Raw genomic sequence first — 14519 nt, forward strand, 5'->3', positions numbered from 1 at the left:
CACGTCTCTACTGGTCAACCCAATCCAAACAAAACTAGTTAGAAGACAATTCCACAGGGAAGCTGGGAATCACTGTCCCATTGTGGAGTGGGGCTGGCACTCTGAGAGTGGCTGAAATAGGGATTCATGGAATGAAACTTGACTCTGGTTTGGGATTTCAGATTCAAATGGGTCTAGGACAGAGAGAGCAGGTGTTGTGTCTGCACATCTCATCACAGGCTCTGATTTTTGGACTCCGCTCCTCACTCCTAGGAAGGGGACTCGAAGGAGCCATAGGTCCCTTCAGATCCCCACTTTCCCCACAGCCAGCCAAGAGGGTGGGGTTTGAAGTTAGAGGAGATTAGTCTGTGCTCTCGGCTTGACTGCTTGGTTAAGACTCTTAACCATTCTGAGTATTTTAATTAAGATTATTTTATTTGCAAATATCAGATACTAAGTTGGCTTAAACAAAAATAGAGAATTTTGGGCAGGTGTGATGGCTCACGCCTGTAATCCCAGCACTTTGGAAGGCCAAGGCGGGTGGATCATGAGGTGGGGGTTTGAGACCAGCCTGACCAACATGGTGAAACCCTGTCTCTACTAAAAAAAAATACAAAAAATAAATAAATAAATAAAAACAAAAATAGAGAATTTTTTTTTGCAGGGAGGCAGAGGCCATCGCAGGAAAGCAGTAGCTCTCACAAGGGACTGGGAGGCCACCAAGAATCAAAGCAGTCACCCTATCTCAGTCACTCTCCCTGGAGCCAGACAATCTTTCATGTTTGGGTTTCTCTGGGCTTGTGCTTAATTGTCTCTCTTTCTCTCACTTGTTTTTGTTAGTTTCCTTGTTTTATTTTATTTTTTCAAAAATTTTTATTTATTTATTTTTTTGAGACAGGGTCTCACTCTGTCGCATAGGCCGGAGTGCAGTGGTGTGATATTGGCTCACTGCACTCTCTGCCACCTAGGCTGAAGTGATTCTTGTGTCTCAACCTCCCCAGTAGCTGAGATTACAGGTGTGTGCCACCATGCCTGGCTAATTTTTGTATTTTTAGTAGAGACGAGGTTTTGCCACGTTGTCAGGCTGGTCTTGAACTCCTGGCCTCAAGCAATCCACCCACCTCGTGCTCCCAAAGTGTTAGGATTACAGGCGTGAGCCACCATGCCTGGTCCTCTCACTTGTTTTTATCTGTCTTTCGGCACGTCATCAGATGATAGTCCAGTCTCCAACTTCCCCAGTGCGGCTAATTATGAATTGCGCACGTTGGTGGGAGGACAACTCTGATTGGCTCATCTTGAGTCATGTGCTCTCCACTATCCAAACAACTGTAGCCAGGGGGCGAAGCCAGTTACTGGAATGAATGTCACCGTCAACCAGGAAGGGGGTCCGGTGGGGGCTTCCTAATACTCCAGGTAGGGCCTGAACCTTAGGCGTCTCTTCTGGAAAGTGGGATGACAGTGCTCACCTCAGAAGGTTACGTGACCCTCAGAGGAGCGAAGGCATGTGGAAGGCCCTGGTCAAGTCTATGGCACTGGCACACACCCCTCCTTCCTGCTGCTTCCCCAGCTCCAGGCGTGCTCGCACGCTTTCCACCCGCTGCTCCTGCAGGGGGAGAGGTCCTGAGCTGAGGGAGTCGGAGGCGCCGGCACTCCTCTGCCAGCGCAGAATCTGTATTCAGCTGTCTTCTGACAGCTTGGATCAGTGCGGCTTTGTCTCGGCCCTGGAAGTTGTAGAAGAGGGCGGCAGGGTCAGCACCGGGAAGATGAGGGGAGGAAGACTAGAAAGCCAAAGTTCAGGAGCCATGACATGTCTGGATTTGGGAAACAAAGAACAGAGGATCAAGGGTCAGGGAAGTGTAGATGACCTCTTCTTTTTTCTCCTTCCTTCCTTCCTTCCTCCCTCCCTCCTTCCCTCCCTCCCTTTCTCTTTCTTTCTTCCTTTCTTTTTTTCTTTCTTCTCTTTCCTTTTTCTTTCTTTCTCTTTCTTTCCTTTTTCTTTCTTCTTTCTTCCTTCCCTTTCTTTCTCTTTTTCTTTTTCTTTCTCTTTCCCTCCCTCCCTTCCTCTCTCCCTCCCTTCCTTCCTTCTTCCCTCCCTCCTTTTCTTTTCTTTTCCTTCTTTCTCTCATTCTTTTATTCTCTCTCTTTTTCTTATCTTTCTTTAATTTTTTTTTTCAGAGACAGAGTCTCGCTTTGTCACCTTGGCTGGTGTGCTGTGGTACGATCATGGCTCACTGCATCCTTGACCTCCTGGCCTGAAGTGATCCTCCCACTTTAGCTCCCAAAGTGCTCAGATTACAGGCATGAGCCACCATGCCTGGCCAGTGACCTCTTCTGAATGGTTTGTGTGCTGTTTAAGCAAGATTTTACTGGGTCCATAATCAAAGAGATTTTCTTCCCCCAAATCACATAGCAGTAAATGGAGGGAGAGTAGATTCGAATCCATCCTGTTGGATTCCACCACATTCCATTGTCTCCTGTGTTAGTGGGAAAGGCTTTCCTCCTACTCCAGATGTTTCTTTGGTGACGGTGGCTTAATTAGTGTAACTGAGTCCTTTTCTACCCCATTTGTTTTTGCTACCCTGGGGAGATGGAATGACTTATCTGACTGGCAAATTTAAGAAGAATAACAGTCATGTCTCTGTGGTACCTTGTCTCCCTTGGGAGTGATCTGGCCTGGGTGAGACCATGAGGGCTCTACCTTGCTATGTGTCTTGACTGGGCAGGGTTCCTGCAAAGAAGTCTGCCGTGTTCTGTGTGTGTGTGAGAAACTTAAACTTGGAATTCATTCTCCTAACTGTCATCACTAAGCTACATCCTCCAACTCATCCTCTGTCAGTAATAATATCAATATTTTGATCTCCATCTATTTGTTTTATATTTTAAAATTCTGCAGACTGAGTCAAGAAGGCTGCCACTTATTGAGAACCCCCTGGAGACCCCAACAATATTGCAATGGTTAACAATATAAATAATACTACTAATAACAATCATAATAGAAACAATGCCTGTCCATGGAGATTTTACTATGTGCTAATAGCCTCACATGGATTATCTCAAGTACCACTTGCAACAATCTTAGGAAGCAGAAGCTATTATTTCTCTACTTTACTGTTGAGGAACTAGGAGTTTAGAGTAATCTGGCTATTAAGCAATGTGCCCAAGTCACACAATTAGACTGAGGTAGAACCCAAATTTTACTAGGCATGACCAAAACCATGCTCCTAACCACTAGGGTATACAGCCTTCTGGAAGGAAAAGGTCTATGGAGATGATGTCATTAGGGATGGCTTCCTAGAGGAGGAGGGGACAGAGGCTGAGCTGAATCTTGAAGCCTATGCAGATAAAATACTTTGAGCTGTTAGTTTACCAATTCTGTTTTGCTTTGTTCATTGACAGATCCCAATGGTACGTGCTCCATAACTCTCAGGTGCCTCTCCCTCAAATTTAGATATCATATCATTTGTTTAACTTGCTGAATAAAGTAATTAGTACCTGGGAGCCTGCCTGCCTGGCAGAATATATTGGTGCAGCTAACGAAGTTTATGCCTTCAGGCCGTGCAGTGGAATTTGATTTAATTTGTCCCAGGGTTAGGGAAGACGATGGGAGACTTTGGCATCTCCTCCATCTCCGTCTCAGAGTAATTCATTGCCAGTGTGGAGGGAGGCAGCATTGGGCTATTTTAGCACTGATGGAGACTCCAGAAGCTTTCCCAGTGGAGTCTGACTTGCTTTATGGATGCAGCTGAGCAGCTACCAACTTCCCTTGCAAGGGAGATGCTGTCTTTCAGAGTCACAGGGACCATGCCTGGGGAAGGGACCCTCTCAAGCCCATCCATGGCAGCGGCTGCTACAGTGGCTTTTGCTTACGAGATTGTGAGCTCCATGGGGTGGGGATTTTATTTTATTCACTGTCTCTGTTCCAGACAAGGCATTAGGTGGGACTCTGCCATTCATCTTGCCCTGTCCCTGTAATGATGATTCTGTTTGAGAGGAAAAACAAAACTAACCCTTTACCTTCCCCAAGGCCTCTGCCACAGCCAGCCGACATCCTCCCTGCCTGTGGTACACCTTTACCCTTTGCTCCATGCTGTTCTCCCAGACAATGCCCTTTCTCTCTGTTTTCAACTCTCTGAATCCTTCCTATCCTTTTAGTCTCAGTTTTCCCATTCTTTCCTGTAGCCTTTTCTTCCCTGGATTGCTCTAGATGGTATAGCGCTGGGAGACAATGTAGGACAGAGAGTCAGGACGCAAGCTCTGGAGCCACATGGTCTGGGCTCAAACACTGGCTGTATTGCATATTTGCTGTGTGATCTTGGGAAAATGACTTAACCTGTCTTTGGCCTGGTTTGCTCCTCTCTGAAATGGGAGCAGATAGGGTCTCATGAGGATAAATGAGTTAATCTACAGGTAAAGCACATAGAACTGTTCTGGTAAATGGTCTTTGCCATCTAAGGGTTAAACCGTAACAATGTTGCTCTCTCCCTCCATGCTCTGTGTCCTCTGGGGACTTCCCGCCTTCAAGAGGCTGCTGGGGTGTGCACCTGGTCTTGCATCCAGTGACACCTGGGCCAGCACATCCATTCTCCTGCACTTGGTTTCCCCAGAGAGCTGAGTTAGGTGTGAGGCTGACCTGTCCCCTTCTTGGCCACCCAGGCAAGTTGGGCTGGCTGGCAGGCAGGATGTCCATACCCTCCATCAGCTTTCACGGTCTGGGTGCTCTGTGGCAGATGCTGGCCTTTGCAGATAGAGAGAAACCCTTTAGAAGTGTGCTGTTCAAGGGAGGAGACTAGAAACACCAGAGGCCCTGCCCAGAGAAGGGGTAAAGGAAGAAGAAATGATTGGAGGTCTTAACTTGGTGGCAAAGTGCCTTGTCTCCCAAGCTCAATGAACTGGGGAAGGAGGATAAGGAGAAAAGACCAGTAGACTTGGGGATGACATCCTTGTCTGGGTCTCTGCAGAGCTGTCAGGGGAGGAGGGTTAGGGGCTGCTTCCAGGGCACAGCTAGGACCCAAGGGGAAGAGGAGACAAGTTTTGGCTCAATAACAGGGTGACTGTTCTAGTAACTAGAGCGGGCCATGTCAGGGTCTTTGTAAGGTAATGAGCTGCCCATCACTGGAGAAATTAAGTACAGCCTGTGTAGGATTTGTTGTGCTGACACATCTTAAAAGCTTACTATGTTCTAAGCCCTGCATTAAGTCCTTTATCATCTCATCTAATCCTCATCACAACTTCATAGGGGTAGGTAAAATATAATATAAGTCTCATGTTATAAATAAAAAGTTAGAACCTAGAGGGTTTATGGGACATACCCAAGTTGGGCAGACCAATGAGAGACCTTGGCTTGACCACCTATTATATATTACTGGGTACATTGCATTTCATTCCTTTAAGTTTCCGTATCTGAAAGCTGGAGATCACGAAGTACTGTACAAGGTAAATACCCAGCAAATACGAGCTACCGTTATTCTCAGACACGGTCATCTCCTCAGGTGAACACAGCTGGTTTCAGCATCTTTTTTTCTGGTCAGGTCACTGTGGTCCTGGGTTGAGTCAGACCCCAGTCTCTTCTCTTACCTGCAGCTAAAAGTCTTGGCTGTGCCAATAAACATTTCCTTAAAAAATGTTCTTGGGGATGTTTGTAGGTATCCACGAAAAAGGTACCTTGATCAGAGCAGTGCAGGAAACAATGGGTTAAACAAAACTAGCCTGGTTATTTCTTGCAGGGCTTCTCAGAGCATTTAGAATGCTAATGTGCACTGTGAGTCTCCCAGAGAAGGCTAAAGTATGCAGCATTTCCAAAATGTATTTAATCATGAACACCTCCCATCCCTGGGTGTCATTGCCCAGGATTGTTTGCTGACTCCCTAGCCAGTAACTTCTGCAAAAGCGCATGACTCTCAGGCTATCGGTAAAGGGGCAGGGAGAGTAATCAAAACAGGAGGCTGTCAGGCTAGCTGGCACCCAGGCTGTTTAACAGAAGTGCCAGGAGAATGGCCTTCCTTAACTCTTGGCCAGAGGTTTCTCTCATGTGGTGACACCAGCAGATAGGCAGACAGGTGCATGATGTGAATTCACTGACAACTGCTTGTGATGGTGGCAACCATTGGTGGTAGAAGTGACAGCAGGTACCGTACCCAGGACATTCTTGAGCACATGGGTTTCATATATCCTTTCTACCACTCAAGTCTGCCCCCGTGTGCTTTAATTCTTTAATCCTAAGTGCAATGCTCTCCCAAGTACTGTTCCAGGATCTCCTTCTCAGGTTATGAGAATGTCAGGATCATCCGATCTTTTCCTCATTGTCATTTCTGGGTCACCAAGATTCTTACCATCTGAGGTATGTTTTTCTTGCTTACCAAGAGGTTTATTTATTCTACTGATTCAATACATCCCATGTCTACCAAGAAAAAAACATAATAGATCAAATATTCCCAAGAATGCATAACCACAGCAGAACCTCTTACAAGGTACACTTCCCTTTCTTATTATCTAACCTAATTATTTCTCTCTGTTATAGCACAATACATTTTCCTCCTAATCATTGGTTCATTTGGGAATCATGTCTTAAAGACAGCTAGAGAAAAGGGGGTGAAGGGCTTTGCAGGGTGGGAGTGGAGGGCTCTGTCTCCAGGCTTTAGCTCTGGCAGTGCTGTGGGGTGGAGGGAGTCAGCTTTCAGCCCAGAAGGGTCCAGCCAAATGGTTCTGAACCTGTGGCCTCCAGAGAAAGAAAAATGAGTCAGCATCAGCTCCGGCATAGTTTGCTTCCCTTCTAATCGGTGCCAGGGCCCCAGATACCAGGGCTGTAATTACTTATGCTGTTGAGAGAAAGGAGTTCTTAAAGTGATTTATCATGGAGGCGATGGAAAATGACAATTGCTCATCACTTAAAACAATGAGCCTGCCAGATGCTGACTACGCAGGTGTGGGCACGTGGGGTGGCAGCATTCCATCTCTGTAGGACTTCCTTGGCGGAGTTAATGAACAATTAGCCCCCGAGGGACATTGCCTCTAGGGAGAGGCACCCATGGTCAGGGCTGTGCCTCCCATGCAGGCTCTTCTGAGAGGTTTTAAAAACATGTATCACACATTTACTCTATCAGGCACTGTGATGTGTTTCATGTAGATCATGACTTGAGGTGGAAATTATCTGTCAGGTGTGCCGAGAACCCCAGGGAGGCAGGGGTCCCCATAGCAGGACCACCCTGAAGGGCCAAGAGAGCCAATTGTCATGGCAACTGGCCAGCCAAACTCATATACCCACTCCCAGGACCAAGGTGGGAGTTGATGGCTTGACTTAATGTTCCAGAGGCAGCAGTGAGCTTTGGGGCTTTCTCTGCCCCTGCATTTCACCCCCTGACATCCCCTTAGGCATCCCTGACTTCTTACCTCAATGTGGCAGATGGAACGTTCTTTTCTGTCTTTTCTCCCATCTTTGTTTTCCTCTGGCTAGACTCTTGTGCAAGAAAAGCCCGTCTGCGCATCAGGACCCTCCCCAATCTCTCGTGCATGGCACACACTTCTCCCATCTCTCCTCCTCAAGATGCACTGCAGTGCAGTTGTGAGTAGCACTGCTGCTGGAGTCTGACTGCTTGTGTTCAAATCCCAGCTCTGCTTGTTAGCTGTATGACCTTGAGCTAATTATCTAACCTCTTTGTGCCTTGGTTTCCCCACTTGTAAAATAGAAGTACTTTAAACATTAAAAATATTAATGTATGCAAAGTGCTTAAAATGGCTTTGTGTGTTACTGTTACTTACTTCCTTTAATTAATATCTTGAGCCTCTACTGTGTGGTGGTAGTGAGACTGATGCCAGGATACATTCAGTGGTCATCCTCACAAGCACAGCTCTGCCCTCGAGTCTTCTTGAGCAAGCCGACATTGGACAGATAATCACACAAATAATTATGTACTTAAAGTCATGACAAATGTGACAAATGTGACACAGAGGGAATACAGAAGCTAGGAGAGCATTTAACAGGGGGACATGACCTTGTGTGGGAGATCAGGAAGGCTTTCCTAGGGAAATAATGTTTAAGCAGAAACTTGTAAGATGAATAAGGGGTCACTAGACAAAATGAGAATAGAAGAGAGTGAACTCAGCTCTGCACCAAGCGGACCTAATAGACATCTACAGAACTCTCCACCCCAAATCAACAGAATATACATTTTTTTCAGCACCACACCACACCTATTCCAAAATTGACCATATACTTGGAAGTAAAGCTCTCCTCAATAAATGTAAAAGAACAGAAATTGTAACAAACTGTCTCTCAGATCACAGTGCAATCAAGCTAGAACTCAGGATTAAGAATCTCACTAAAAACCGCTCAACTACGTGGAAACTGAACAACCTGCTCCTGAATGACTACTGGGTACATAACGAAATGAAGGCAGAAATAAAGATGTTCTTTGAAACCAGCGAGAACCAAGACACAACATACCAGATTCTCTGGGATGCATTCAAAGCAGTGTGTAGAGGGAAATTTATAGCACTAAATGCCCACAAGAGAAAGCAGGAAAGATCCAAAATTGACACCCTAACATCACAATTAAAAGAACTAGAAAAGCAAGAGCAAACACATTCAAAAGCTAGCAGAAGGCAAGAAATAGCTAAAATCAGAGCAGAACTGAAGGAAATAGAGACACAAAAAACCCTTCAAAAAATAAATGAATCCAGGAGCTGGTTTTTTGAAAGGATCAACAAAATTGATAGACTGCTAGCAAGATTAATAAAGAAAAAAAGAGAGAAGAATCAAATAGATGCAATAAAAAATGATAAAGGGGATATCACCACCGATCCCACAGAAATACAAACTACCATCAGAGAATATTACAAACACCTCTATGCAAATAAACTAGAAAATCTAGAAGAAATGGATAAATTCCTCAACACATACGCCCTCCCAAGACTAAACCAGGAAGAAGTTGAATCTCTGAATAGACCAATAACAGGAGCTGAAATTGTGGCAATAATCAATAGCTTACCAACCAAAAAAAGTCCAGGTCCAGATGGATTCACAGCCCAATTCTACCAGAGGTACAAGGAGGAGCTGGTACCATTCCTTCTGAAACTATTCCAATCAATAGAAAAAGAGGGAATCCTCCCTAACTCATTTTATGAGGCCAGCATCATCCTGATACCAAAGCCTGGCAGAGACACAACAAAAAAAGAGAATTTTAGACCAATATCCTTGATGAACATTGATGCAAAAATCCTCAATAAAATACTGGCAAACAGAATCCAGCAGCACATCAAAAAGCTTATCCACCATGATCAAGTGGGCTTCATCCCTGGGATGCAAGGCTGGTTCAATATACGCAAATCAATAAATGTAATCCAGCATATAAACAGAACGAAAGACAAAAACCACATGATTATCTCAATAGATGCAGAAAAGGCCTTTGACAAAATTCAACAACCCTTCATGCTAAAAACTCTCAATAAATTAGGAATTGATGGGACATATCTCAAAATAATAAGAGCTATTTATGACAAACCCACAGCCAATATCATACTGAATGGGCAAAAACTGGAAGCATTCCCTTTGAAAACTGGCACAAGACAGGGATGCCCTCTCTCACCACTTCTATTCAACATAGTGTTGGAAGTTCTGGCCAGGGCAATTAGGCAGGAGAAGGAAATCAAGGGTATTCAATTAGGAAAAGAGGAAGTCAAATTGTCCCTGTTTGCAGATGACATGATAGTATATCTAGAAAACCCCATTGTCTCAGCCCAAAATCTCCTTAAGCTGATAAGCAACTTCAGCAAAGTCTCAGGATACAAAATCAATGTGCAAAAATCACAAGCATTCTTATACATCAATAACAGACAAACAGAGAGCCAAATCATGAGTGAACTCCCATTCACAATTGCTTCAAAGAGAATAAAATACCTAGGAATCCAACTTACAAGGGATGTGAAAGACCTCTTCAAGGAGAACTACAAACCACTGCTCAAGGAAATAAAAGAGGATACAAACAAATGGAAGAACATTCCATGCTCATGGGTAGGAAGAATCAATATCATGAAAATGGCCATCCTTCCCAAGGTAATTTACAGATTCAATGCCATCCCCATCAAGCTACCAATGACTTTCTTCACAGAATTGGAAAAAACTACTTTAAAGTTCATATGGAACCAAAAAAGAGCCCGCATCGCCAAGTCAATCCTAAGCCAAAAGAACAAAGCTGGAGGCATCACACTACCTGACTTCAAACTATACTACAAGGCTACAGTAACCAAAACAGCATGGTACTGGTACCAAAACAGAGATATAGATCAATGGAACAGAACAGAGCCATCAGAAATAATGCCACATATCTACAAGTATCTGATCTTTGACAAACCTGACAAAAACAAGAAATGGGGAAAGGATTCCCTATTTAATAAATGGTGCTGGGAAAACTGGCTAGCCATATGTAGAAAGCTGAAACTGGATCCCTTCCTTACACCTTATACAAAAATCAATTCAAGATGGATTAAAGACTTAAATGTTAGACCTAAAACCATAAAAACCCTAGAAGAAAACCTAGGCATTACCATTCAGGACATAGGCATGGGCAAGGACTTCATGTCTAAAACACCAAAAGCAATGGCAACAAAAGCCAAAATTGACAAATGGGATCTAATTAAACTCAAGAGCTTCTGCACAGCAAAAGAAACTACCATCAGAGTGAACAGGCAACCTACAAAATGGGAGAAAATTTTTGCAACCTACTCATCTGACAAAGGGCTAATATCCAGAATCTACAATGAACTCCAACAAATTTACAAGAAAAAAACAAACAACCCCATCAAAAAGTGGGCGAAGGACATGAACAGACACTTCTCAAAAGAAGACATTTATGCAGCCAAAAAACACATGAAAAAATGCTCACCATCACTGGCCATCAGAGAAATGCAAATCAAAACCACAATTGGATACCATCTCACACCAGTTAGAATGGCAATCATTAAAAAGTCAGGAAACAACAGGTGCTGGAGAGGATGTGGAGAAATAGGAACACTTTTACACTGTTGGTGGGACTGTAAACTAGTTCAACCCTTGTGGAAGTCAGTGTGGCGATTCCTCAGGGATCTAGAACTAGAAATTCCATTCGACCCAGCCATCCCATTACTGGGTATATACCCAAAGGACTATAAATCATGCTGCTATAAAGACACATGCACACGTATGTTTATTGCGGCATTATTCACAATAGCAAAGACTTGGAACCAACCCAAATGTCCAACAATGATAGACTGGATTAAGAAAATGTGGCACATATACACCATGGAATACTATGCAGCCATAAAAAATGATGAGTTCACGTCCTTTGTAGGGACATGGATGAAATTGGAAATCATCATTCTCAGTAAACTATCGCAAGAACAAAAAACCAAACACCGCATATTCTCACTCATAGGTGGGAATTGAACAATGAGAACACATGGTCACAGGAAGGGGAACATCACACTCTGGGGACTGTTGTGGGGTAGGGGGAGGGGGGAGGGATAGCATTGGGAGATATACCTAATGCTAGATGACGAGTTGGTGGGTGCAGCGCACCAGCATGGCACATGTATACATATGTAACTTACCTGCACATTGCGCACATGTACCATAAAACCTAAAGTATAATAATAATAATAATAATAATAATAATAATAATAAAAGAAAAAAAAAAAAAAAAAAAGTAAAGCATGTACATAGGCCCTGGCTGCAAATAAGCATGGCATTTTTGCAGAGCTGAAAGGAAGACCAGTCTGGACAGGGCACAGATAGAGTGAATGAAGTTAGGGATAACGGCTTATTTTCTTCTTCTGGTCTTTCCTGGCCTCTCTCTCTCTCTGCTCCTTCCCTCTCTCCTCCCAGGGAAGACAAGTGATTATTCTGACTAGTGAGTTTGAGACGAGGTGGATTCTGGACTCTGTTGGGGGTCACTTGGCAGTAAACGTTCTGCCCCTGCAGGGTGAAGTCCACAGTCCTACTGTTCCTTGAGGCTGGACGTGTGAGGATGCTTGATGATGAGGGTGGACTTAGGAAACCCAGTGTTGACACTTAAGCCACAGTCCACAACACTACACTTTCAACAACGCAGCTGATGTCTTGATCTCCATCTGCAGGACTTCATAAGTTCTGTATTAAGGCAGGGTAAGAAAGGGGTGTCATCTATTCGGCCCTATGGGAAGGGGCCAGATCATGCGAGACCTTATCAGCCATCTGCTCTTTCTCCACTCTCTGGCCCATAGTCAGGTGTTTCTGTTTGGAGGTAGGATCAAGTGCTGAATATCAAATATTTTTAATACAACTCTGTTTTTCTTTTATAGTTGGTGGGCTAGGAGTGGGGGAAAGGAGTCCGGAAACCTCTTTAATATCGAAGGGTCCAGGGATTCAATTATACTTTTCTCTGACAGAAAGTCAATTTTAAAAGAATATGTCAACAGTTTAAATGGTAGTGCTGGCTTTTTTCTGCAGTGAGAAATTTTGAATTCTCTAGCTTGGTCTCTTTGAGCCCAGCCAGCTTGGCAGATTTTGGCCCAAAGCATGAGGGACCCCGTCACCCATTTACCCCTACTTGAATTGCAAATGGCATGAGGCTTTCAATTCTTTTGCAGTTCATTTTTGAAAGGACACACCTTCCATCTCATTTCCTCCTTAGGAGAACCTTGCAAAGGGAGGAATTTTTGTCCCATTTTTCAGATGAGGTAACTCATGCTTACACAGGGGAAGTAACTGGCCCAGGGCCATACGGTGACAAGTGGAGGGTCCAGGAATCGAGGCCAAGTCTCTATGATTTCAAAGGCCATGCTACCATCTGCTGGAAGCCTTACCATTTTATTAGTCAGCGTTTGCTCATGACTAGCCCATCAGAGAAAAATGGAGTGACTGGGAAAATAAGAGGCAAAACTGCAGATGCAGGAGCCTCAGGCCAGGAGCCATGGACACACTCACTCTTGCCTGCTAGCCTCCTTTACTCCCATAGTGGGCAGTCATTTTCCACTTGGTGGAGAATGGGGCCACACAGTCCCTGGTTCCTATTGCCAGTTCTGAACAACCAGTTCACCTCTCAGCTTAAAGATTCCTTCTTCAGAGAAGCCTTCCAAGATGCCAAGGTTAGGCCTCTCTGTCATTCCCCTCCATGGCACTGATCTCAATTTTTAATGATTGATTAATCTGTGTTGTTATTTGATTTGTCCTTTAAGTATGACTCTTCCATGAGACTGCAAACCTCATAAGGACATCGCCTGATACAACCCTGGCATTCTGTAGTAGTTCTTGAATGAATTTGTTGAATAAACTCAGCAAGTGAAGAAGAGGGGGAAAGTGTTTTAGGCAGAGGGAATAGCACTTGTCAAGGCCCAGAGGATGGAACGAATCTGGCACTCTAAAAGCAAGCATGTTGAGTCTGATCAGATTGGACTGGCAGGGGAGGGGCAGATCGTTAAGATGTTATAAATCCAGTTAAGGCTTTTGGACTTCCTCCTGGGTGCAATGAGAAGCCTTTGCAAGGTTTTAAGCAGGGGAGTGATGAGGTAGATTTGTGTGTTAGCCTGATTGTTTTGGTTGGAGCAAGGGGTGAAGCTGGAAGCAGGGAGGTCAGGAAGGAGGCTCTTGGAACAACCCAGGAGGGAGACGAAGGTGGCGTAAACATTGATGGTTGCTGTTAGTGGTGTGGGAGGGAGATGACACATTTGGATGATGGGATGGGTAGGGCTTGGTGTAGGAGGTGGGTTAAGAAAGGTTGGCTGGGCACCTTGGCTCATTCCTGCAATCCCAGCATTTTGGGAGGCTGAGGCAGGTGGATCACCTGTAGTGAGGAGTTCAAGACCAGCCTGGCCAACATGGCGAAACCCTGTCTCTATTAAAAATACAAAAAATTAGCCAGGTGTGGTGGCTGGTGCCTGTAATCCAGCTCCTCGGGAGGCTGAGGCAGGAGAATTGCTTGAACCTGAGGGGCAGAGGTTGCAGTGAGCCGAGATCATCCCATTGTACTCCAGTCTGGGTGACAAGAGCAAAACTCCATCTCAAAACAAACAAAAAACAAAAACAAAAAACAAAAAAACTGAAAAGGTGTCAGGAAGAGGCTTGGGTTTCTAACTAAGGCAACAAAGCAGTAAGGCTGTAGTTTTGAGTGGACGGTTGTTGGTCTAGGCTCATTCACAGTGGCAGGGTTGAAGCCAGTTCCCACAGGTCTCCTGACTTCACACATTTTAAAGGGGTTCTGAGCTGGGCATGGTAGCTTATGTCTGTAATTCCAGCTACTCTGGAGGCTGAGGGGGAGGATTGCTTTAGCACAGGAGTTTGAGATTAGCCTGGGCAACATAGCCAGACCTCAACCCCTACCAAAAAAAAAAAAAAAAAAAAAAAAATTCAGAGTCACCCTCAACAGGTAGAATTTATCCTATTACAGACAGAAATTCTGGTCCAACTGTCTGGGCCACCTGAAATCCCAGCTGGGTCAGCTGCAGGAGCTCAGGAAGCCTTTTCTGGGTTGCCAGTCAGAGAAAGGCACTCTCATGTGGGAAACCAGAGGACCAGTGCCTTCTCAGTCTGAAAA

Source organism: Pongo abelii, chromosome 1 (genome assembly GCF_028885655.2).
Source record: "Pongo abelii isolate AG06213 chromosome 1, NHGRI_mPonAbe1-v2.0_pri, whole genome shotgun sequence".
In the NCBI taxonomy this organism is placed as follows: Eukaryota; Metazoa; Chordata; class Mammalia; order Primates; family Hominidae; genus Pongo; species Pongo abelii.